The sequence below is a fragment of the Macrobrachium rosenbergii genome, chromosome 31, assembly GCF_040412425.1.
Source record: "Macrobrachium rosenbergii isolate ZJJX-2024 chromosome 31, ASM4041242v1, whole genome shotgun sequence".
Lineage (NCBI taxonomy): Eukaryota > Metazoa > Arthropoda > Malacostraca > Decapoda > Palaemonidae > Macrobrachium > Macrobrachium rosenbergii.
This window is the reverse complement of record NC_089771.1, coordinates 34,700,658-34,728,637: the sequence shown is the minus strand read 5'-3', so window position 1 is coordinate 34,728,637 and position 27,980 is coordinate 34,700,658. Positions and strand designations below refer to the sequence as shown.

The following is a 27,980-nucleotide window of genomic DNA, read 5'->3' as shown; positions in this document are numbered from 1 at the left end:
TTACGCTCTGCACTTTTTTTTTTTTTGTCTCGTATGAAGATGATTTTTTTTTATTATCACTTTCTGGTATTTTTTACTTTGTTTCTTTGCTTTTCATGTATAATATTATAATATAGATATGTGTGTACTTTGGCGATAAGCTAAAGTTTATACACGGCGTGTTTATGCAGAAAACGTAAATGCGGACATCGTGATATATAGAGTATAGTATATATATATATATATATATATATATATATATATATATATATATATATATATGTATTGTGTTTAAAAATGTATGTTTGTGTTTGTGTTTGAATGTTCGCGTATTTATATATACATAATTCTTTCTATTTGTACGCAGATGTGTATTATCCACCTCGGATATGTATATGTACGCACCCCCTTTAATCCCATCATAAATGTCAGTGGGAAAATCACAAACGTCAAATGGGACGAAATATTTTCTTTCTGAATTTCAACAATCAAATAAACCTCATTTGAAGCTGTCAATCAAAGTGTCAATCAACTCCGCTCTCACTCTTGACATAAGCACTTTGCCCTTCCAGCGTGAACTGAACCCCATTCCGGCTAGTTGAAGAATAATTTCCTCAAATGCGAACTGCTGTAGTATATATAGTTATGAACGCAAGGACGAGAGAGAGAGAGAGAGAGAGAGAGAGAGAGAGAGAGAGAGAGAGAGAGAGAGAGAGAATCTTACATTACGCATTTTTTAATAGTAATCTTTTTATGTAATTGAAACTGCTGGTTTTCACATACTTACATCATTACTATTACGATTATTTATCTTGTTTTTAACTCCATCAAAGAATAATAACTCATACAGAATAATAATCACTCGAACAGACTTTCAATGAAATCTCAGCTGACAGAAAGAAACACCCATCAGTACAATAACAAACTTGGAGGCAGAGAACGAGCCCACATAACAAACAGTTCGGCCGTCGTCTCTCCCGTCTATAATGAGGAGCGTTTGGCTCGGCGCCGAACATTTCCTATCCGTAATTGGAAAGGTGTAAGAGGATTTCTCTCTCTGAGGACAAAGGGGATTTGATTGGGCAACGTCTGTCTCTTTCAGATGAAATCACTAAGCGGATTTACACTTTTTTTTTTCTACTTCGGCCTATTTTCCGGGCCATTTTTGGTTAGTATTCCTGTCTTTTTTACATTTATTTTTTGTCAAAATGTAATCATTGTAATCTTTTGAGTATGCTATATCTAACTACACACAGTTTAGTGCATTTACCACGGACTATTACCACGGTGACAGCAAGCAGTAAGCCTATAGGTTAAACACTGCAGCCCTGGGAAGCACTAATGGTTATTGGAATACAGATTTCTCGTACCTCACGTCAGAGAGTAGAGACTAAGATCAATGAAAGAGTTGTAACTTCTCGGTAGGAACTCAATGAGCAGGTCCCTTCTTTTATCACAAATGTTAGAATAAAAAGGCATTAAATGTTTCGGAAACAGATCTTAGAATAAAACATAAGTATATTTTTTTCGGGCAAATAAAAAAATTCAAATACGAATCAGTTAGTTTCTCCTCGCGTTCTCTAACTTAACTGATTTACCCACAGGTCCCGTTTTCAGCTTAGAATAAAAAAAAAAACATTCACTATTTTACACAAAAACCTTAGACTAAAATACATAAGTATATTTTTGAGAGCAATAAAAAAAAATTCAAATACGCATCAGTAAGTTCCCCTCTCGCGCTCTATCTTAACTGTGTTACCCAGAGGTCCCGTTTTCTATGCGTCTGCGCATGCGTCAATGCGTTTCCCTTCTTCGGCCTTTAAATTTTTGACATATTGGTCTTTAACTTCAGTCTTGTAAGTGACGTTGTGAGTTATTGTTGTTGCTGGTTTCAGTGTCGTTCACGTGACCGCTATTGGGTTATGCGTTATTTAGTATCCTGAAGTGTACATATAGGATGTGTGTGTCCTGAACTGTGTAAGCGTAGGAAGTGTATGTGTCCCGAAGTGTGTAAGGCCTAGGAAGTGTGTCCTGACGTGTAGGTCTAGAAAATGTGCATCTGAACTGTGAAGTAAGTGTGTGTCCTGAAGTGTGTAGGCCTAGGAAGTGTGTCGTATCCTGATCTGTGTAGGATGTGTGTCCTGAAGTCTGTAGGCCTAGGAAGTGTGTGTGTCCTGAAGTGTTAGGCCTAAGAAGTGTGTGTCGTATCCTGAACTGTGTAGGCCTAGGAAGTGTGTGTGTGTCCTGAAGTGATAGGCCTAGGAAGTGTATGTCGTATCCTGAACTGTGTAGGCCTAGGAAGTGTGTGTCGTATCCTGAACTGTGTAGGAAGTGCGTATCCTGAACTGTGTAGGCCTAGGAAGTGTGTGTGTGTCCTGAAGTGATAGGCCTAGCAAGTGTATGTCGTATCCTGAACTGTGTAGGCCTAGGAAGTGTGTGTCGTGTCCTGAACTGTGTAGGAAGTGCGTATCCTGAACTGTTAGGCCTAGGAAGTGTGTGTGTGTGTCCTGAAGTGATAGGCCTAGGAAGTGTGTGTCGTATCCTGAACTGTGTAGGCCTAGGAAGTGTGTGTTGTGTCCTGGAACTGTTAGGCCTAGGAAGTGTCCTAGAGTCACCAGACTGTGTCATCCTGGAACTGTGTGTGTCCTGGGTGAAAGGCCTGAAACTGGAAGTGTGTGTCATCCTGAACTGTTAGTCTAGAGGCATAACGGCGTGATAAAAATCAACCTCAAGAACGCAAGTGGATATATTTCGGTTCATTTCCAACCAAAAGGTTTGGCAATGAACCTGTACTGTACAATCGTGCTACCTTCGATTCAGGTACCTATAACGTTTTGTTTCTAGTTTTTACAGTATTTTTATAGCATTTTTATTACAATATTTTTATTTTACAGTATTTTACAGCATTTTTTCTACAATAAAATGAACATTTGGTTTATAGGGACACTTTAACCTGTTAAAGGGCGTAATTAAAATAGCATTCATCCGATTCTTAATGCAAGAGAGAGAGAGAGAGAGAGAGAGAGAGAGAGAGAGAGAGAGAGAGAGAGAGAGAGTTTTCATGTGTATGAAATATAGGCCTCATATTTGTGGTTGGGGTGGGGATTTAGGAAGGAGAAACTGAGATATAATTAAAGCATCTACTTATTAATAATGTTATAAATAAAGCGTCTATTTCATAAATGACTCTAGTCTTGGCTTCCATTACTAATATTGTATTTGTATTTTGCAGGTAAGTTCACGATGAAGTCAACGTAATCTTCAAAAAGTACGATGCTGTGAATTCAAAGAGGCGCCAGCACTCGCTACCGAGTGACGTCACTGGGTACAGCTGTCTTCACTGAGAGGCACTTTCTCTCTCTCTCTCTCTCTCAGCATTTTGCATATAGCCTTTCATGTCATTTACTGTATATAAATTGTCGTTATAGGCACCACATGTGTTTTTCGCACTTATTTTTTTTGCCGTTTAGGTCTACGTTATTCCTATATATTGATTTTGCATGACTAATCAATGTTTCCGTAGGTTTAATTTGACTTCCAGTACATTTCTAAATCATGCCGCCCAGAGATTTCAATTGGTGTTTATTTCAATTATGCCCTCTAGACTGTTGTCAGCCATCCACAGGCCTATTCCTAGTTAGTAAACATCATGGTGGCGATAACGCTGGATGCTTATTCGCGAATACGGATTATTTTGAGATGAACAGCATATACTGCTTACAGAATCCATAATACTCGTGTATTTTATCCGTTTTCAGTGGGAGTTTCGTAGTTCCGCGGTAGGCCTAGTATAGCTAAAGGCATTTGCTTACGTACAACTAGGCTGTACAGGATAAGTAAAGCTGATTGCAAAGTATGAAATACGTATGATATTTGATAAATTTATGACCTGCTATACTTCAGTTAGTTCTCTTAAGTACACCACAGCAATAATGCGAAAGGTTTGAAAGTTTCAGAGCAACCTGAGTGCAGAAGCATGTTGCCAATCAGTGGTAGGAGAGAGGAAGGGGTGTGTGGTTCACCGCTTCCTTCTTATCTGACTTAATTTGAGTTAGATTTGCCCACGCGTGTAGTTTCTGAGGAGAAACTTAGTATTCTGTGGGTGTGTGTGTGTGTGTCCCTCCCTCCCCTTCCCCCATTCCCCTTCCCCTTGTGCGTGTGTGTGTGTGTGTGCTTGCGTGCGAGCGCGCGCGCAAGTTCTAGCAGATGTATATACGGCTAAGCATGAGGTTATTTTTATTATCATCATTATTTTCATTTTTTAAAGATGCCTCGTAACATCTGCTGAGCCCCATTTCCAGATTTGTTTTTTAACTGGTTTTATGAATATTCCTTCATTTCATCTACCAAATTATGAAAAGCTAAACCACCCTGAGTGTTCTTTAGTCTTCTCATAAAAACTGCATTCCCTGATATTTACCTACGTTTCTTGAGCAGGAACAGTATTATTTTCTTAGTGTTCCCGAGATTTACATTATATCTATTGTTGTGAGATTTTAGAGGCAAATTGGTTATGGGGATATATAGAAATAGATCAAGAGATTTAATAAGGTATTTTCGTAATCCGTATATAGATATTTAGGATATTTCCTCTCATTTTCACTTACTTTTGGGGTACGCAGAAATATATCAACAGATTTAATAAGGTATTGTAATCCGTATACAGATATTTAGGATTTATGTAAACCAGGTTTTTGTCTGTTTAAATATTCCTTCTTCTCTGCTCCTTTGCATATTCATTTACTTGCATAGTGGAACTCCCCCAAGTCGTTATGGCATTCTGAAACATACATTCTGGGCTGACAGTGTAAGAGGCTTTCGAAATTGGAGGCTGCCCGTAAAGAAGATACTAACAGCATCTCATTAGTGCATACACGAATGTCTCTGGCAACGAGATTGGGGCGCATGGAATAAGCGGCGAAGTTCAGCAGCAACACAGTATAAATTGTTGCCAGTCTGTTAATTAACGCTTTGCAGATTAAACTTGGTGTAATTATGAGCGCTGTTGAGATAAGTTACTGATAGACTTTTGCGCTGTAAACCTTTCTGTTTTTAGTTTTCTGTAAAAAGAAAACTGTTGTGCCGGAACTTTTTCTGTCCGCCCTCAGATCTTAAAAAATGCTGAGGCTAGAGGGCTGCAAATTGGTATGTTGATCATCCACCCTCCAATCGTCAAACGTACCAAATTGCAGCCCTCTAGCCTCAGTAGTTTTTATTTTATTTAAGGTTAAAGTTAGCCAAATCGTGCATCTGGCAGCGGTATAGGACAGGCCACCACCGGGGCGTGGTTATAGTTTCACGGACCGCTACTCATACAGCATTATACCGAGACCACCGAAAGATAGATCTATTTTCAGTGGCCTTGATTATACGCTGTACAGAAAACTCGAGCATTTTTTACTTGTTTCATTCTTACTACTGATAAAAGTCAACAATCGTCTTGAAGATCCTCCTTGTTTTTCGCTCCATCCATTAATTATTCCGAACCCCCCAGACATCTATCTCCCAGGTGTCTGTTACACCAGTCATCAAAAGAGAGAGAGAGAGATCTTCCCTTACCCACATTTCCAGAAAAATATTTTGACGTCGTCTCCGTGTTTGAAGCCCTGGATGGCTGAATCCGTCTTTATTGACGTGTTGTTTTGGAACTTATGGTATGAGAGCCTCTTTCAGTTTGCTGGATTTTTATCGTATATATATTTTTTTGGTTCTTTATTTTGTCACATGGAAAGATACTTGTTGCCTTTCAATAATTAATTATTTCGTTATTCTCTGTGTGGGTTTGTTGTACCATTGCCGTTTCCAAGGGAAGCCTTTCTAATTGAATGTATATTAGGAAAGCAAGAAATTTCCGCTTATTTAGAGTGGCCATACAACATGGTAAAGAATGTTTTTGCTATTTCCTGGTTTCCTGTTCAGTTAACGGTAGCCACCCAAAACTAGTAAGAAAAATAAAAATTTGTTTGTGAGGCCGTACTAAAGACGTAGACCATGAATATATATATATATATATATATATATATGCATATATATATGCACATATACTGTATGTACATATACTGTATATATAGTATGTATGTATACACAGTATATATATATATATATATATATATATATATATATATATATATATATATATATATATATATATATATATACATATATATATATACATACACACATATATATATACACGCTCAAATGAACAACATGGAATCTAAACCATATTTCTGCTAATTGTCATCTCTTAGACTTTTATTCCCCTTGCTCCTGATGCCTCCTGAGACACGGTTTCATTATTACTTATCTCATCAGAAGTTCCCCAAATTACAAATAATACGAGATTCGCTGAAAGAAGTTTTCGACTCCACGGACCACCAAAAACAATGTTCCTTATCATGGCACGTGTATGACTGACATTTTGTTTTCCCTGGAAAAGTATATTCTTAATTAGAAGTTCATCCATGTGAAGGCGTTTCAGAATTATTAAGTACATATTTTGTACATTCGTAAATTTGCATTATTCGTTTCACACACCCAGAAAGCATCCGTGAAAACCCATTTTACTTCATGTCTGTCAATATTTTTCCCAAAACGGAATCATTCACCGTATACGATACTCTATTTTTCATGGTAGGTTCACACTGGGATCTCACGCCTCTCTATTATTTTCTGAAATATTTGGTGGCCAGCTGATGGGCGAACATTTATCAGAATTAATGTCGTAATTTCTCACCGTCCCGTGACTATATGAAGCCCCATCACGACACTCTATATCATACGATGACGCTGAAGCTCAAACGGTTTATTCAAATTTGTCAATGAAACGTTTTTTTTAATATCTGTTTATTGTGTCAGAAATACATGACATCAACCTGAGTGATACCTGCACAAATTGCTCCGATGATGGTAAATACTCATTTCAAAATTGCTATATTGAATATAGCCAATGACGGCCACATTATACCCCAGGCTATCTGAATGTACCGAGCAGCGGTATGTGAATACCCATTAAGATTCCCTCTGTACCTTCCTAGCACCGAATATTATTATTATTATTATTATTATTATTATTATTATTATTATTATTATTATTATTATTATTATTAAGAAGAAGATGGACCCTATTCATATGGAACAAGCCCACCACAGGGACCATTGACTTGAAATCCAAGCTTCCAAAGAATATTATTATTATTATTATTATTATTATTATTATTATTATTATTATTATTATTTATTCAGAAGATGAGCCGTATTCATATGGAAACGGCCCACTGGGACAATTGACTTGAAAGTATATTATTATTATTATTATTATTATTATTATTATTATTATTATTTATTATTATTATTATTATTATTATTATTATTATTATTATGGGCCCTTATTATTATGGAACAAGCCCATTATTATTATTGACTTGAAGTCCAAGCTTGCAAAGAATATGGTGTTCATTAGGAAGTAAGAGAAGGTGAAGGAAAATACATAAAGAAGAGATCCCACTTATTAAAGAAGAAAAATAAATTAATAAATTAATAAATAGATAAACATTTATTAAAATGAGGGATAATAGCATTATTAGGGTAGCAATGCGTTGCATTTTCGCTTGAACTTCTGAAGTTCCAATTGCACGACATCCTCAGGGAGCCTGTTCCACAGTCCAAGGGTGTGAGGAATAAAGGACCTCTGGAACTGAGAAGTTCGACTTCGAGGCACGTTTACTGTATATTGACGCTGCTGTTCAGCGAATCTTACTGCTCTCGGCAGGGAAGGGGGCTCGGGGATCAATTCTGCCCTAAAATGGAAAACTGCAGTATCTGCAAAATTTTCGAAATTGAGATATGCCACCTATTGGGCTCGTGAATCTCTAATACACAAGTTAGCCTACTGCAGTTTCAGAATGATCCTTCAATGCTTTCCACGATTATTTAGGCGGGTCCCATTTGCAGCATCTGCAAAATCAGCAGTAAGGCAAGGGAGTATCTACCATTTTTGCAGATACTGCAATCTTCCAATTTATGGCAGAACTGTGAAGCGATAACATGAAATGTAGACTATATCTGCATTCCCAACGCGAATAATCACTCATACATACTTAATCGAGTCTTTCGTAATATTCATTTCAGCGAATTTCTATCGAAAAATACACCATCGCTCAGACTTGTGTTTGTATTTCGTTTTGCCGCGACTATACCAGATTTGTCGATATTATTCAGAGAGAACAATGGGTTCACGATGAGCTGCATGATTATGTGTGTTCGAAATCAAAAGATCGTTCGCCCGGCTTTTGAATAAATGTTAATTATTCCTTTTACATCGACGTTACGCTATACAGTACATTGCAACCTATTGCACAGCCAGAATTTGATTAGCTTCAACGTAAAAATTTCGAGAGGTAACAATTGCAGTGCATGTGAATATGCTGTTTATGAATTCAAATCAGAATGCACGGGATATATATATGTACAGTATATACATGTATACACACATATATATACATATATATACTATATATATATATATATTATATATATATATATATATATATATATATATATATATATATATATATATATATGTATACATATTATATATAAGTATATATTTGAAGTTTTGTACCTAGTTATAGAGAATGATATAGAGACAGGAAACAAATTAATAATGATATTAAATAATGTTTTCTCTCTCTCTCTCTCTCTCTCTCTCTCTCTCTCTCTCTCTCTCTAATTATACACACACACACACAAACACACACACATGTATCTAACTGTAAAAGGGTGCAGTTCTGTCAAGCACAGCCGTCGGCAACACTCCCCTCAACAAGAGAAGCGTTTTGTTTACAAAATGCGTTGCATTCCCCATCTGTCATGTTCAGACATGGCGCGTGTTATGTTTTCCTTTTGGTTCCCAGTAAAACCCGTCTGTATTTAGGTTCTCTGAGCGGTGTCTGACATATGGTACGGTTGCTTAACGTCGATTCTCCAGCAGTGCAATCGTGATACAAAGGTTTACGTTCCAAGCTCACTGTTGATTTTATGAAAAATTTTTTTTTTACTTTTCCTCTGTTATATCAAGGAATGAGGAATTACTTGATAATGAAGCTACAAGTATATTGTACACTTTAAAAACAGATTAAAAGAATGATACAATATAAGATTAATGGCAATAGAGACAGCGCCTATATTATTGTTTTGTGAATGTTGAAGATGAAATAATTAACAATTAAAAAATTTTTTTAAATGTACCAGTGAGAATGAAATGAAATATATATATATATATATATATATATGTGTGTGTGTGTGTGTGTGTGTGTGTGTATTTTAGATAATTATTTATATGCTGCATTGTTAAATTATAAAGCCATTTGATCTAAGAAAAGTAAATTGCACAAACTTAACTGCTGCATTATTAATTTAACTGCAGATTGGTGCATTGAACCACATATACATACTGTGTCATTAACTCTACATTGCACTAACTATCCAAATCCCCTTTCACACCCCCTATCCAGCCGTGCCCTTCATTCTGACACTCCTGAATTAAACAAGTCTCCATTCTTTTCACATGACCAGCCATTCTTAAAATACTCTGATCAGTCAGACCTACGAGTATATTAACCTTTCTTCCATATCTACACATCTACAAAAGCCCACCTGTAAAACTTTAAAACTTTGTTATGCCAAAAATACTTGCAAAAAAGTTCTCAAGAGCTTCAACCTCTTATCTTTCATTCGAATCTAACAGCCACATTTCACTTTATAAAGGAGAGCTCGTCCAACAGTTCCCTTATGCATTCAAGATTTGACGTTCACAGACAAGCTGAAAGTCTCCCCAGTCTATGTATTACACACTTGCCTGCAATTCTTGCTTCACGTGTTTCTGACTCACCACTCTTTTCATCGTACTATTATCCATTTTATTTTAACAGAAATACTTTCATGATTCTTCCATTCTCCCCCCATCCATACTAACATTCATTGCTCTGTCTTCTTTATATTTTCCCCTCATAACCATGCGTTCCTCACATTGATTCTCAGTTTTCTCCTCTTTCAAACCCTTTCAATTCCTTTTACTACGGTCCTTTAGAATGATTGTCGTGCCTCCGTTGATCCTTTCAAACTTAAGACGCCCTCGCTCTCTCATTTTTACAGGCATTCAACAGCTTCTCTTCACTCTACTAATTTTCTGATACGCTTATTCAAGAGAAAAACTATTAACTCTGTAAGTGGACACTTAACACCTACTTTTTATTTTATTTTAAGTTTTAAAGCTTATCATTATAAAATTGTGTAATGCAACTATAATAAAAATACCATTGAATATCTTACTACGTTGATGTAAGATTTTGCTGCTAAACTGCTAGGTCGCATGCATTTGTATATCAAGTCCGTCATGCTCTCACAATTATGGTAAATTCAACAAGTATGATGGGTTATAATTATATTTTCATCATCCTTTATCATTACGAGGTTGAAAAATTAAAGTGGTGCCGAGGGTTTTCGTCAAAGATTAATTAGTGATAATGAGCTTATATTTACACTATTTAGTGGCTGGCAAACAAATTAATGGCATTTCGGATGCTCATAAATTAAATACAAACATAGTTACAGTTAACGAATAGACACTTAAATGTCTTTAATAAGATACTATTAAGCTAACGCACCATTTCAGCTTTGCGAAGCGAGTACACTATATTTTCTAATAGCGTTTCTAATATAGGTTATTCAGGATGTATTTTCTTCCTCAGGAGTGATATTTAAAGATACATTTTAAATTATGCCAGTAACTTGATGCCTCATGTCTGTGAAATTTTTGTCAGTGTAATTAATTTTCCGTTACTTTATAGATTTTATGTTTAGTATTATTTTGTAAAAAAATATTCTAAGCGTTATATTAAAGAGACTATGTACCTGTTTGCACATACCCTGGGAGGTAATTGTGCTGTTTTCATACGAAGCCTTTCGCATTGCATCATTGTGAAGCAACATTTCTATGCTAGTTTTCAGTTGGTAATATTATGAGAGATCATTAGTTGTTGCTGTAAATTTACTAAGATGCACATTTACCGTTGATGCTTTAAATATATTCAAACTTTTCAAATGCTATTATTCGCAAATTACCTCTGTTGGGTCTCGGATGAGAAAAAGGAATAGGCCGAAAAAGAATGCCTTGTTTTTAAACGAAAATTACAAGATGTTGAGATTATGATAGGAAGTAAAATCTCATTGGTCATTTTTGTAATCTTTATAACTATAACAACAACATGAGAATGTTCAAGTTTTCGTATATTTGTTATCATTAGTTAATTGGTAAAAATGCTATATCCAATAATGATAGTAACCTTGATAAAAAAAAAAACTGCAGCCATTCGCTTGAGTATATTGGCATTCTATGAAGGACGATGATGATTCATCCAAAAATTTAAAAGAAAACAACACCAAAAGCGAATGGGGTATCCGACGAGGAGTCTTCCAGGCAAGAAAATAACTTACGATAAGCAATGCGAAGCAGGCATATGCGAAGCACCTCTTTTCATTGCTGCCACTCAGCCTTTATGAGCAGTTTATAACCCTAAGTGTCTATGAAGACTGAAGGCTCTCTTGAAGGTTATGAACGTCCTCTCGTAAAGAAGACGGAGAGCCAATCGCGAGACGAGTCTCTTTCCCCGTGCGGTTTTTGAACGTGATTCGCCTCATTTCCATGGGAGGAAGAAGAAGAAAAAGAAGGCTTGGTTTTTATTCATATGCTCGCGTGATATTAGCGGTGGCCGTTAAGGAAGTAAGCTTTATGCTGACTTTAACTGGGGCTGGAATGCTCTGAACTTGACATATTTCAAGTTTTATTATTTCATTTTAGTCATCACTTGTTTTTATTGGACATGAGATACTTTCTGACATGAAATAGTTATTGAGGAAAGAATTGTGGAGAGTGAGTCTGACTTAGTTTGCCCATAAAAATATGGTATGTTTGTGACTTTCAGCACCTTTTATTGTAGAAAATGATTTGTTTTATTAAGAGAAAATTGCCATTCAAGACTTTTTAAGAGGCGTAGGAACCTACTGACTAATTTTATGTTATAATCAATGTAGGCTATAGTAGATAAGCCCTATAGGACTGATTAAATGGTGGGTCAGTAGGTGAATATTTATTCTGAATAACTAAAATATGGAACAACTAAATGCTTCATGTCGTGAGCAATGATTTGTGACTCAAAATCTACACGGTGGAAATTCATGCAGACCTTTTAATAAAGAGAAAACCTATCAGGAATTTTCCCTCAGAGGAGGCTACAAGAACGTCCTTCAGTGAAGCCTGAAAGAACGTCCAGCCCAAGACGGGAAACAGGACGAGATGTGTCCTGGCATCGCGATTGAATTTCGCATCTCGTTTATATTCATTGGAAAAAGATTAGGCACGCGCCCGGTTGCTTGCCGAGGCAAAGCAAATTGCCTCTCTGCCAGGTCTTGCGTTTTATGCGAGGCACGACATAAATAGCGTGTTGGCTCGCAACACGAACAATGAATTCCTCAGACGAAAGCCTAAATGTTTTCGAAAGCACTTGCATGTAATTTGTTCGGAGGACTGTTTTTGCTCTGGAGTCCTTGCGTAATTTACGCTTGCTTTGGCGTTGAGACTTTCAGCTGAATTCTTTCTTATATCTGAAGGTAGTGAAGGATTTCACAATGGTATGCGTACATCCTGCATTGTAATTTCAGGTCAAGAAGGCTTTAGGTTTTATAGAGATTGTGGTTATATTCCCTTCCTGGGGGGCAGCTAGCAAGGCATATCTTCCACTGTACAGTATTAACACAGGAAAGCTTTTAAAATTTTTTTTTAGCAATTTTCTAATTCCTTGTATGATTGTAATTTTGTAATTGTAATTTTATCGATTCTGCGAGACATAATTTGTCAATAAGAACATTTCAATTCCATTACAGTATTCCTACATGCGTCCTTATCTTTGAGTCCAATGTTGGGGTATATTGAATAGCTTAGATTTTCTCTTTATTGTAGACGTGTGTTTTTTTGCGCCACATGCAGAGCATGACGTGTCCTCTAAAGCAGAATTTAATTTAATCAGGATATTTATAAGACAGTGCAACAGCACTGAGAGAGAGAGAGAGAGAGAGAGAGAGAGAGAGAGAGAGCTTAGACCCATTCCTCTTAACCTAGGGGAAAAAATGGTTGATGTAAATACATTTATTCCGGAAGTCTGACAGTGACAAATGCCGCCAAGAGATCTGGATTAATAGCAAGGCTGGATGGAGGAGGCCTGATCCATAGAGTCATAACATCTTGGATGCCAGAAAACCTTTTCCCTTAACAAGGATTAATGGCCAGTGAGGGGGGGAAAAAATAGAAGGGTCTCTTACCTTGTTCATTTTATTTTCTTGTTAACCGATTTATCCCTGCTTCCTTATATAATATATATAAATGCTAAATTATGAGTAGATATATAAGTTATCCTTAGTCTTTATCTATGCCCCCCAAAAAAAAAAAAAAATGACCCTTTGGGGAATGACTCGTGATTACGTAAACAAGCTGTGATATAGCGCCCTGAGCGAGGAAGATTAGTTACCATGGAAACATAATGGGTCGACGGCGAGATGTGTTAACAAGCGATACCTTCTATATACGTTGTCCTGTATATTGTGTATGTACGATGAGGAAAATAAGAACGTTCAGCTTTTCTTCTTTTAATGCATAGGGTGCCACATCCTGCTTTGGGGTGGGGTTGGGCTTTACCTTTCCCATATTCCCCTTGACGTTACTAAATAATCATGTCAGTAATAATGAAAATATAATGTGGCCTAACTTACCTAACCTACAGTAGGTAGTAGTGTCTCACCCAACCAGGAAGTTTTTCATCATCTTGTTATGGTCATTAAGCATTTAAGGACGGTCTTGTGCCCTTGGAAGGTTTGTATAGCTGATATTTTCAAGGAGTGCTTATTATGTTCCCTGGAAATAATCAGGAATTATAGAAATTCATTGTGACAGGTATACACATGAGTTCTTGTATTGTGCATGTGAATGAATGAATGAATGAATGACAAATGAATGAATGACATGAAGAATATGAAGGAGATTAACGAAGAATATAGATTTCAGTCGTTTCCAGCCTTCGTCTCAGGGAATTTGCATTTCATTTATTTTGGTTATTCTCTCTCTCTCTCTCTCTCTCTCTATCTCTCTCTCACACACACACACACACACACACACACACACACACACAAAACAACAAAGAGCAAAGAACCTAAAAAGATTTATTTTTATAACGGCTAAAAATGATATGTATCTCCCTTCCTCTCCAGAGAGTAGCAGCCCACTCCAGCCCAACAGGGTAGGGAGCTGAAAAATGCAAACATCATATATTATTGCGACGTAGCATCGCCCGCCGTTAATTATACATTCTCCCTCTGGACTTTTTTTTTAATCTCTTTTAAAAAACGGTTATGATGAAGGCCAGAAGCGCCCTTAAATTTATGCTAATGAAGATACGTTGGTGTGAAGTATCCGACCATATTATCGTTTCACACTGGAGTAATTTAAGGCGCGAGGAATCACCCCAGCCAGATTTTGAGCCTCGACTGAGGCGAAAATATTCTCTCTCTCTCTCTCTCTCTCTCTCTCTCTCTCTTTTTCTTTACGGTTTCGTTACGTAAAGGGATTGAGTCTCTTTTCCTAAATCTAATATAATAATGTAAAGAAAGGTTTTCTTTCATACTTAAAAGGAAATGCTTTGAAAAATCTTGGAAGTGAAGGTTTTGATTTTATTTTTCCTTTTAATTTTTCATACATTCATTCGAGGTGCTGGTTTTTATACATGTCTTTACATAAGCAAAAAATGCGCCGAAGTTTCTTCGGCTCAGTCGTGTTTTATGTACAGCGTATAATCAAGGTCACCGGAAGTAGATCTATCTTTCGGTGGTCTCGATCATGAAACCTTAACCACGGCCCTGTGGTGGCCTGTCCTCTATCGTTGCCATACGCACGATTATGGCTAACTTTATCCTTAGATAAAATGAAAACTACCGTGGCTAGAAGACTGCAATTTGGTATGTTTGATGATTGGAGGGTGGATGATCAACATACCAATTTGCAGCCCTCTAGCCTCAGTCATTTTTATTTTATTTAAGGTTAAATTTATCCATAATCGTGAGTCTGACAACGACATGTGTTGTATTCTAAGTTATGGTTAAAATGATCTTCTTCATTTTTAGGAAATTGTTTTCTACTCTTTTACCTAAAATGATAATACGTAAATATTATTCTTAGGTTTAAGTTTCCTATTTTCATATATTAAACTTATCCAGGCTTTAGCATCATAACGGTAGATAAAGCGTTTTGTTATCCTTGCTGTTCAGACTGTTAATTCCTAAACATTGTATTCAGAGGTATGAAATATTATACTGTCTTGTAAAACAGAAACATATTTCTCTAATATGCTTCTAGCAGTTTCTGAAACCAACTAGTTGGAAAAGTTAAAAATAATACCAACACGCACACTGGAGCTTAAACCAACATTCGTCCGAATACAAAATTCTAAACGTTTAAACGAAATAAAAGGACCATTTGCATGTCTTCCATTTCTCATGTGAGACCACCAAAGGTGACATTAAAAGGAGTCCTTTGATGTGTGAAGAAACAAATGACGATTTCGTAGAACTAGGTTTTCTTTTTTTTTTTTTTTTTTTTTTACGTTAATTCCACAGCTGTAATAGTTTCGTCCTTTGACAATGTAGTAAGATGAATTAGTCCGTATTTTTTCTATTGTGGCCTCAGAAGTATCTTTTTCCTTTTTGTTATTCTGAAGACTTCACTTCATCACTGCCCTGTTTTCTTTCAAGGCTTTAATAGCATTTTAGATTGTTCTTGTGGCTGTCGTTGCAAAATGTTTCGTCAGGATTTTTTTTCTATTGAGGTTTTTGCAAATTACTTTAGCTTCTTGTATCTGCGTTATTTCATTCTGAATACCCACTTTATACTTCTGTAAGGGCAATGATGCCCATAGATTTTTTCTGTGGCATTTTTAAAAAAATATTTTTAGGTCAGTGCCTCTGCTTTTAGTCATCGAAATTCCAGGGAAGTTCTTTCCCTGCTATAATTTATAATTTTTTCCATTATACATTTATAATATTTTTTTCACTGTATCTTGGGAATAACTTACACCCCAACGGTAATTATATGCCTTTTCTTGTGCTGGATCCAGGGAATAGTATCTTTATCTGCTCGACCATCAAGAGAAATAAGATTTAATGTCTGTTTTACTCTTATACTCCTTGCAAATTCATTTCTGTGTCTAGAAACGAAAGCAGCTCATATCACCATGATATATGTAGTCAGGTTTCTCTCTCTCTCTCTCTCTCTCTCTCTCTCTCTCTCTCTCATCATCGTCATCATCATATTACATACATTCATACAAATGGATATGTCAGCTGTAATTTTTGTTATGAGTGTGGCACACATAAACATATGTTATCAGTAAAATGTAATGAGCAAAATACACAAGGAAATCCGCCCCTATTTGCGGTCGAGAGAGAGAGAGAGAGAGAGAGAGAGAGAGAGAGAGAGAACTGGGAAATGCACAATTACCAAAAACATTTGCATTCCGTGCATCTTGCATGCGGAAAAATTGTTGATGCGATTTCCTCTGGAATCTGGTTATTGTATTTTGCTGACGTGTTTTTTCTTTAATTTTTATTTTCTATTTTTTTTTTTTTTATTTTACTTATCTCTATTGTATTACTTGGTCGGACGGTTAACGTAATTCTTCCAGTCATAAATGATATTAGAAAATGGTTAAGATTGCTGCCTTTGAAATGTTGTTGATATTAAATAGAAGCTGAGGGCATTATTATTTTAGGAAAGGCAAGGTATATATATATATATATATATATATATATATATATATATGTAATATATATATATATATATATAATGAACATAATTTTGTTGGTATAATGTTGTTGGTTACCATGTCATTGGATGGAGGCCATATAATATTGCTGGTGACCTGTTTTTATTTTCTCTGGCTTGGCATAATATTTATGGTGATATTTTTCCTTGCTTAGGATTTGACACATTTTATCATATATTTCATGTGTACTATATCTTGTACTGCATCTCCTCGGAAAGAAAAATTATTATTATTATTATTATTATTATTATTATTATTATTATTATTATTATTATTATTATTATTATTATTACCAATTACCTACGTAAAGCGGCGGCATTTCAGACAAAAGAATTTCATTTAGCTCTCTTGAATAATCCACATCGCCTCGCTATCTTTTGTTTGTAGAGAAGAATGAGGAGTAAAAAGTGACGGAATAGAATGGGGTCATGGCATAAGGAGTAATTGTGGAAGAGGGAGAACAGCAGCAAAAGAATGGCAGAGAGAGAGGGAATAAAACTTGGGGGAAAACGACAGCGGAGAATATGAAACATATTCCGACTTTATCTTTTTCGCTCTCTCTTTCTCTCCATTTCCGTCTCTTTTCTCTGTTAATTCTTTTGCCAATTTCTTCCCGGGTGTCATATTGTCCTCTTTCGTGTTTTTCTCGTGTTTTTGCGAGAATTCCAGGTTGGAAAAATTTCTCTTTCTCTTTTCATTCAGCGCATTCTTGCAGACCGCCAGACTCGGAACAGTCGTCCCCTTTCTAGCAAACAGTTCATTGAGTGGTCAAGTAATTTATTCATATCTCTTTCCCTAACTAAATTTTCCTTACAAGGCTTAGTTATGCATTTGTTATTTTGGGTTTGAATATATAAGTGTAGTTTTGGATGTTTACCTCCCAAATACACCCTCGGGATGGATACGGAACTTCAGTTTAATGTTAACTGGATTTGCGAGGCTTGTGGTGCGGATGGAAACAGCGTAGAAAGTATTTAGGTTTTAAATTCAGCATAAATGGTATTTTATGCTAAAAACTTTGTTCATTTCAGTATGCCAGGCAATTGTTCTGTTTGAGTTATGCATGCTTAGGTAGTCGGTTTCCTCTTTGTTGTTCTACGTAATTTTTCTCATTGACATTGATTCAAGTTGATTATTCGATATATATATATATATATATATATATGAATGTCTTTCCTGTAATACTACAGTGTAATATGAATATATATATATATATATATATATATACACACACATATATATATATATATATATATATATATATATATATATATATATATATATGTATATATATATATATATTAACCTAGGTTACATTACAAAATGAACATATCAAGTCTTATGCTATCTGTTTTTATTCATTATATGTAAAAAACACTTGAATGGAATTTCGTTTATGAATAGAATTTTTTATTGTCACATAACCAGTACATAATATTTTTAGTCTGCTTTTTGAAGACTCTTAGTCAAGAAAAGACTTAAGGGTGAAAAAAGAATGGATTTATTAATATCGCCAATTTTCCACTTTGCAAGATTCTTTCGACTCTCTCAAAAATTTTTCGTCGAGCGCTGACACCATCACATCCCCAAAAACCTTCGAAAAAGAAAAAAAAAAAAAAAAATGAAAAAATCCGACATATTGCGTTGAAGGAACTTTTGCAATAAAGAAGTTTAGAGACTCGGGACAATTATTAGAAACGGTGTTAACTTCATAAGTTTCAGGAGAAACTTCGTGAAGCGTAAGTCAATCGTCGGGGCAACTCAAGCTCACAAGGAGAGAGAGAGAGAGAGAGAGAGAGAGAGAGAGAGAGAGAGAGAGAGATTAATCTTCTTATCTCCCTCTTTCTCTCTTCCTTATTGCGAGGAGTCGTCTTCTTGTTATGACTTGCATCGCTGCCAGAAATGGGAAGAGAAGGGAACATGAACATGTATATGTATATATATATATATATATATATATAAACATATATATTATATATATATATATATGTTATATATGTATATAATCAATATGTATAAATCACGTGTGGAACAGAAATAAATTTCTGACTCATTATCAGATATCGAACCAGGTCTTTCAAGTGAAAGACAAGACCCTGCCTGTGTGGCCTGGTTGGCAAGGTCTTGTCTTTCATTTGAAAGACCTGGGTCTGATCCTGATGAGTCAGAATATATATATATATATATATATATATATATATATATCCATGTCCTGCTGTCTTATTCCTAGTGTTTGTTTGAAATCGACGCACGCTGGGATCTGATTTCATGTACCCCGAGGGACAATCCGTCTTCATTCGCTTTCCCCCTTGATTAGTTGCATCTGACGATGGCAACTTCATTCAGCCCCTGGTCAAATCCGAGTTAATCGTCGTAGGTGTGTGGTACGCTTGTGTAAGACCGAGATTCAAACGGTAATGGAATATTCGGTGGGTGGTTGGCATTGTGATCTGTTGCTTTCCAGTGGGGTTCGTGATGCAGAATTGATACAAGGGGCTATTAGTGCCTACATGCTCGCATGCATGCATGCATAAGTAGTAACGATGAATATGTGTAAATGAAAATAATCAGTAATAAAAAACACTTCACTGAGGCATAATCCAGGATTGATACAAGGGATTATTAGTGCATACATGCTCGCATGCACGCATGCTTAAGTAGTAACGATGAATATATGTAAATGAAAATGATCAGTAATAAAAAAGCACTTAACTAAGGCATGATTCAGAATTTATACAAGGATTAGTGCACTATATGCTTGCAAGCACACATGCATAAGTAGTAACGATGAATATATGTAAATGAAAATGATCAGTAATAAATAAAACACTTAGCTGAGGCATGATTCAGATAGCAAACGAGTTGAACATTTTGGTCAGTCATAGAACAGTAATTATGGAATAGGAATTATTTCACACAAGAAAGAATTTGTTAACTAAATACACTTCAAATCGACAAAGATTAGCTCACAAAAATAAGGAAACAACATGAATAAAATATCTCTTGATCTAGCCTAAATATTTTTGTCAATTTTCTATAACATGCTGAACGAACAAACATGGTAGGCAATTTAAAAAATGAAAACTTGCTTCTTAGTAAATTCGAGGAGGGCACTCTAGGAAATATGTCCGGACGGTCGCACCATGAATTGGTGGATGAAACTCCACAAGGAATATATGATGGAGTCTGCCCCAGAAATATGACGGACACCGTTCCGGAAACATGTCAAGCCTGCCAACGTCAGTTTCAGGAAATCTCGTGAAAGCCCTTCTAGGAATTTTCCTGTTTTGGAGGTACAGTAGCCTTCTCTCTCTCTCTTACAGCAACTGTAATTGCAGCAAGCTTATCCAAAGTTATGTTCAGTGGACTCTATTACACTTTAAATTACGGTGTAATCGTCAATTGATTTAGAAAATTCTGTAAAAATCAGGATTTTCTTTTACGGCCGGGAGACTCGAAAAAGTATTATGTATAATATTATCCAAGACTATTCCGATTAATGGTTCTAACAGACGATGAAATATTTAACCAGATAATTGACCGTTGATGTAGCATGGTTCTACTCTCTCTCTCTCTCTCTCTCTCTCTCTCTCTCTCTCTCTCTCAAAATCAGCATGATTCTGAAGCCTGATAATAAAAAATGTTTGTCTAGGGGATAATAGTATTACTATGAGCCCTCTCATATTATTCAGAGGTGAGGCCTACACTACTCAAAACCAAAAAGAAACTTACCAGAAATGGAACTAAAATATGCCAAAAATACCCGGTGATGGCTTTTGACAAAAATAGATTTAATGGCGGCAGTGTCTGATATTTTTTTTGTCACTTGATTACAGGTAACAGTGAAACAAAAATTTTTTTTCTTATGTCCAATAACTGGAAAATACGGTTGTTTTCGACATGGCGGCTCATTAAACTTGCATGTTATTGTTTGCTTGGAATAACATGCTGTAATTATTGATGCTTCAGCTTAGCATTTGTTCGAAAAAAGTTCTGTATGTTACCAAATAGGTCTTACAGTAAACTATGAATATGTTTATATCTGTATATATAATTTAGATATATATGTATATAAATGCGTATGTATATTTATATATGTGTGTGTATGTGTGTGTATATATAACTCATGCATAGACTAATAACAGAAATAGATTTCTTAGTGATTATATATATAATTTTTCAGCCAATATTTCTTCACCTTAAATAAATATATATATATATATATATATATATATATCTATCACATATATATACATGCATACACACACACACACACACACACACACATATATATATATATATATATATATATATAGTGTGTGTGTGACTATTAATCACATGGAAATATCAAACACATATACAGTGTTTACTCGAACGCTATAATTTTGACATATTTACTTTAAAAAGTGTTCACACACAATGTTTACATATGGAACACATTGCTACGTGACACCGCCCTCCTTTCTCACATTCAGTTCCCACACTTGTGGCCCTGTCCCTCAAAAGCATGTAACAACTTGTTTACGAAGTTTCCCCTCATTTCCCCTCGTCTTGATCATCCTCCCTTTTTGATCAGGACGCTCCCAGGGATTTTGGTCTTTGAAAAATATTTTTGCTTTAGTATTTTCTTCGTTTTTCTCAATTTTGGTTCTTGAGAAATATTTTCGTGTATTTTTTTTTTTTGGTCTCAATTTTGGCTCTTGAAAAATATTTTTGTTTATTTTTTCCTTATTTTTTTCAATTTCTGTTCTTGAAAAATATTTTTGTTTGGTATTTTTTATTATTCTCAATTTCTGTTCTTGAAAAGCATTTTTGTTTATTATTTTTTTTATTATTTTCAATTTGTGTTCTTGACAAATATTTCTGGTTATTATTTTTTTTTATTCTCAATTTCGGTTTTTGAAAAATAGTTTCTTTCATTATTTTTTTTATTATTCTCAATTTTGGTTCTTGAAAAATATAATTTTTGATTATTTTCCTTATTATTTTCAATTTCGGATCTTGAAAAATATTTTCGTTTATAAATTTCTTCAGTATTCTCAATTTTGGTTCTTGAAAAATATTTTTGTTTATTAATTTCTTAATTATTCTCAGTAGTTCTCTGAAGAGAAAGTTTTCTTATGTTTATATTTAGGAAGTTATTGCGCTGCAAATAAAAAAAATGCTCATTATAACACTGTAGTAATATTCATTAAACTAGTTACCGTAACCTCCAAATCTTCGATTTTCAGTCAGACAGTTTTATTTATACTATTCATAAATTTCTTCGATTTTTATTCAGAAAGTTTTATTTATAATATTCATAAATTTCCTCTATTTTTATTCAGACAGTTGTATATACACTGTTCATAAATTTCTTACATGTTGGGTTTACATTGCAAAACTGACATCCTTTCCCAACGCCTCCAATCTCCTGTTTGTAAATAACACGAAGCAAAAATCATTTTAAATTATTTTAATGGTTCATGGAAACTCAAATGTCATTTATCATTATGTTCTTATACCTTTGGGGATGATGCTTTGCCGTTTATTTTTATCACTAATTGTCTACCACAGCACGCAAAATGAACGTTCGCTTGCCAACGGTGGGTGTAAGAAAAGTTCCATTCGCAATTTTCATTGGAGATTTCTCTTTTGCTTTCCAAAATATTCATCATCATTGCCTCTGTAATTTGTGACGTTTAGTGTACTAATATCATCTATAATTTTAAAAAGTTTTACTTTGTTTTCACTAACTGTCTTTCGCTGCACCCAAAGGAAGGACTGTGCCCTTACTGCCCGGCAATTGGAAACGATGTCATTGTTTTGAACTCATTCTCGAAAGTGCATAAGGATAGAGCATTGCCTTAATGAAGGCCTGAGATCACTGCTCAGTCTTGTCAGCCAACCAAGCAGCGAAGGTCCAGTTGCCCCAAACACACCTCTCATGGTTCAATGTCAGGAACTTCTGGACACCATGACTGGAACAGCTTGTAGTACCACCTCAGAAACAGTTAATTAAGATTTCCACCTACTGAGTTTAAAAGTAAACAATGTAATCTCTGCTGTGCCTTCATCTTTAAATGTAAAAGTGGACAGTTCGATTTAAATCTAGTATTATGGCGAATTCGGTCTTTTCCTTTTTAGTTTCAAATTGTGAATTTTCTCGCAAAATAAAAACAAGTGGCTTTTCTCAGGGAAGGAGGGATTGCTTGTACTTATTCTTTATATTTTAAAAATTTATTTCTTCGTTCTGTTATGAAACTATCATGTTCATAAAAGATTATGAAGTCTCTCTCTCTCTCTCTCTCTCTCTCTCTCTCTCTCTCTCTCTCTCTCTCTCTCTCTCATTCCCACGCTATGGCTAGAATAAAAATTGTTACTATCCATAACATTTAAAAATTTATTTCTTCCTCCAAGTATGAAACTATCATGTTTATAAAAGATGATGAAATTCTCTCTCTCTCTCTCTCTCTCTCTCTCTCTCTCTCTCTACCTCTCATTCCACGCTATGACGAGGGAATAAAAACAGTTATTTCACTTGGTGCCAATCTTGCATTATTGTGATGTGAAATAAAAGAAAAAAAAAAGAAAATATAAACAGAAACGGCTCGCTCTGGTCTTTGTGATATCGCCGCTTCACGCTTTCCTGCTTTGTTTTCCGTCGATGCAGCAGAAATGGAACTGAAATCCTGAATGGGATTTAGAATCAGAGATCCGCCTGGAATCACAGTTTCATAAAGGGATATTATTTCTAGCACCGACTCTCAGTCTCTCTCTCTCTCTGTTTATGGATGATATTTTCTGCGCTTCAGAACGGTACGGTATTTTCCCCGTCGCGTTTGTCTTCGCCGGTGCATTTCCTCGCGGGTATTTTCAGCTACGTAGGAGGAATGCTGTATGCAACGATTATTTACATGTTTTTACATTAATTCTGCACATCAAGGAAAAAAATGCAGCGGGAGTAAAACACCCGGTGCATTTCCTCGCTGTTGTTTTCATCGGAAAATAGGTAGGAGGAATGCTTTATGTAATGAATATTTACACGGTTTTACATTAATTCTGCATATCAGGGAAAAAATTGAAGCAGGAGGAAAACAGGAGAGAATTAACTGCAAGAAATACCATTGTGTAAAATCATAAAAGATGTAGAGACAGAACAAAATAGCGACGGAATGCACGAAGGCCATATTTTCATTGCGAGAAAAACAATTCTGCGTATCAGAAACCAAACAAACGAAGCGCGAGAAAAACAAGAAAAAATGCGCCGAAGTTTCTTCGGCGCAATCGAGTTTTCTGTAGAGCCGCTACAGCGCATAATCAAGGTCACCGAAAATAGATCTATCTATCTGTGGTCTCGGTTTAATGCTGTATGAGCCGCGGCCTATGAAACTTTAACCACAGCCAGGTGGTGGCCTATCCTATATCGCTGCCAGAAGCACGATTATGGCTAACTTTAACCTTAAGTAAAATCAAAACTGCCGAAGCTAGAGGTCTGCTGTTTGGTATGTTTGATGACTGGAGGGTGGCTGATCTACACACCAACATGCAGCCCTCTAGCATCAGTAGTTTATAAGATCTGAGGGTGGACAGAGACATTGCTGATAGAAAAAAGTGCGGACAGAATAAAGTGCGGACGGACAGACAAAGCCGGAACAATAGTTTCCTTTTACAAAAAACTAATATACAAGCGAACTGACAGCAAACTATTAACATCGTGAGAAACAGACTTCCAAAAGAAAGAATTCCCGCGAAGTGTGACTTCCCTTTCGTGGGAAGGATTGAGACCGCGGCGCCCAAAATCCTTCTCTTCAAACGCCTCCATCCCCTTTGTGCAGAGGAGCAACTTTTGCAATAAGGCAAGTTGCGTCTCGGGACAATTATGAGATAGGGCGTTAACTTCGTAAGTTGTGTAGTAACTTCGGAGGCGACTTTGAGTCACGCCGAGGAACAATTGAAGCTGCAGGAATGAATTGTCGCTTGGGTTCGTCTCCTCACACCCCACACCCCTCCAAAAGTTTCGTCTTGATATGAAATGTTGGAGGAGGAGGAGGAGGAGGAAGAAGAGGAAGATGAGGAGGAACAGGAGGAGGAGGAAAAGCAAGAAGAAAAAGAAGAAGAAGAGGAGGAGGAGGGGAGGGGGAGGAGGAGGAGGCTGCGGCTCGAAAGAAGCTGGTTCACATGTGCCGGACTCCCCATGGTTGCACATAACATTCACAGCAAATCTCACAGCCAAATAAGCATCTAGAGGCGTGCGAGAAAACTTCATAATTATGTCTGATAATCTTTGAAATCTAGGATTTTTTTTTTATATCTGTTCTCTTCACCCTACCAAACAAACCTTCCTTTCGGCAATCAAATGAGCTGTGTTATCATCCCTTAGTTTCATCTGGTAGTTATACCTGTTTTTACTTTCTCTTACGATTGTACATCACCAATATATTTTTATTAATTTCTGACTGAACTTCAATTATTTTTGCTGTATTTCGATTATAAAAAAAATTGCCTAGTGGGATAGAAATAAAGGCGCTGGCTTCCGTGATTTCATACACAGATTTTTTGTGCACTGCTCATTCATTACCAGACGTCTTCCATTCTCTTGACTGTAAAACCTTGGGAAATTCGTCCTCTCATTGCTATTTGGCGTTTAAACCCTGTAAGTTTAGGAGGCAGTAATATGTTTTCAAGAGGCATTTTCCTCTGCCCTATGTTAAGAGCTATGTTTCATTTTTTCATATGCATGCTTTCTGTTGATTTATCATCATCCATTGAATTATTCGTAATGAAAGATTCATAAACCTTAATTCCCTCAATGAAAGATTCATAAACCTTAATTCCCTCATGAATTGTGAATAACCTAATGACGAAACATATTTCAAACCAACTAAGTCGCCTTAAAAGAAGTCTTAACATTCAAATACCTAATAATCCCGTCTGGAGCAGCTTCACAAAATTATTCGAAATGTTAATCTACATCCCCGTGATTTCATAAAGCGACTTCATTACCAACGAGTTCTGGGAGCAAGCAGTTTCCTGGGATCCTATTGCTTGGCGTAACGAACTTCATGCTATCTGAATGGGCTTTTGAATGCATAATTACCCCCAAGCAACCTCCCGGGAAGCAAGCACTCACAGTTTACCACTTTGCAGTATACTAGTATTTATAAACGAGAAAGACAGATTTCCTGTTTATTTCAGATTTTACTTAAGTTTTCTTTTTTTCTTCAGTTGATTTTATTATCATTTTAGTTTTCTGTAAAATTAAACTTTTGTGCCGGCTTTGTTTGTCCGTCCGCCCTCAGATCTTAAAAACTACTGAGGCTAGAGGGCTGCAAATTGGTATGTTGATCATCAACCCTCCAATCATCAAACATACCAAATTTCAGCCCTCTAGCCTCAGTAGTTTTTTTTTTTATTTTATTTAAGATTTCTTTTCCTTCTCCCGCTAGGATGGGTGGGGGTGTCCACAGTGCACCTTATACTGTGCGCTGTAGGCACTACTAATGGGCGTTTGCAGCTCCCGTTCGGCCATAGTTGCACCCACTTTTTAGTCTTTACTTTACGCCCGTCTCTTTCTTTAATCTTGCTGTCCAGCCTCTCTGACCGTTACTTCTCAGTGGAACTTTTGTATTTCTCCCAGTTCTACTTTTATATCCTTGTACTTCATCTCCTTTATTTCCTGGACCTCTTTATCTTGATTTTCATCCACTTCAACTCCCTCTTCTCACTGTCTTAAGCGCTGAAGGTCCTAAAGTGTCCCAGTGCTTGACTTGACAGTCTAAATTTCATCATAAAATTAAAGCTTTTTCTCCTCTCCCCGGACTGAATGTCCTCTTCTCCCTGTTTTGGTAAGGAACTGTCTCTGTCCGAACAACTTTGACACTGACATGCTGAATTTTACATTATCTAGGTCCTTAGTGCATTGAAAATATCAAGAACTTCCTTCAGATATATATATTAAGGAACAAATTGAATGTTCTGGCTTTATCTATCCACTCTTATCCTCAAGCACGGGTTCCATTTTAACAGTATTATAACTCATGGAAAGAGAAACCCACAAGATTCCTGTGTATAACTTGTTTACTTGTAAATATTTACGTATTTCTTGAATCTCGAGTACTTTCAGGTCCTAACTGAAAGAAGGTTTTGTTTGGTTCATTATAACTCATCCTCCAATAGACACACACTAAGGTAAAGCTCATTTTCCGAGCACTGACAAGAACAATCGCCTTTGACATTGCAAAAAAAAAAAAAAAAAAACTCTATCATCCTGACTGTTCAGGTAAGATAAAAATTCCGTAATTATTTACGTAAAAATATACCGAGATGAAAGTAAGATTTAGCTCTAAATCAAGCGTAACATGAACACGAATTTCAGCCCACGCTACCTCTGATCTTTTGCGAGAATGATCTTTGATGTCTTCCAGCAATTATGAGGAACTGCGCAATTTTTCTAAGTCGCAAAGAGCATATCTGAGATTCAGAAGTGAAGAGAGACAGCATTAGGGAGGCTGGAGGAAAACGAAGACGAGAGAGAGAGAGAGAGAGAGAGAGAGAGAGAGAGAGAGAGAGAGAGAGAGTTGGAGTTGTATGATTCAGGAACGAAAATATATTTCTCCAAAGGAAAACAGGAATAGAAAAAGAGAGAGAAGAAACATATTGATACAATACATAATCAATTCGAAATGATTATGCCAAACTTTTTTTTAATTTCTTTTGTAAAAGTACTCATATATATTCTATTACTCTTAGCGACATTACTGTATTGAAAATACATTAAATTCATAAGAACTTGTTGCGTTATTTGTGTTCAGAATGAGAAACAAAAACGCATGGGTAATGTGCTTTTGAATTGTTCGGGTTAAAGCACTCCTTGAGTTGTATTCAATTGTCACACTTAAAGTTTAACATCATAAAGAAAGATATTTCAGATATTACCTCCTAAGATTCTACTACTGTAAGAGCTGGTTACCGTTGCGAAACCCGACTGGAAATTTTTGCAACATTGCTCTCTTGTTCAAAATACCAGACCTTTAAATGCCGGTCGTTCCTGCATTTGCTATTCTTTACTCAGACATTTCACCGCATCGTTAATAA

The 27,980-nt window shown here is 36.0% G+C and overlaps 1 long non-coding RNA gene across 1 annotated transcript in view; it reads left to right on the top strand.

Moving 5' to 3' along the window:
- The first annotated feature begins 1,843 nt into the window (after positions 1 to 1,843).
- Positions 1,844 to 27,980, top strand: part of LOC136855537 (uncharacterized) — a 185,515-nt gene continuing 159,378 nt past the window's right edge. Inside the window, exons 1-2 of the long non-coding RNA XR_010858056.1 lie at positions 1,844 to 2,471; positions 2,682 to 2,799. This is a non-coding gene — a long non-coding RNA (uncharacterized lncRNA). The remainder of the gene's footprint in view (positions 2,472 to 2,681; positions 2,800 to 27,980) is intronic.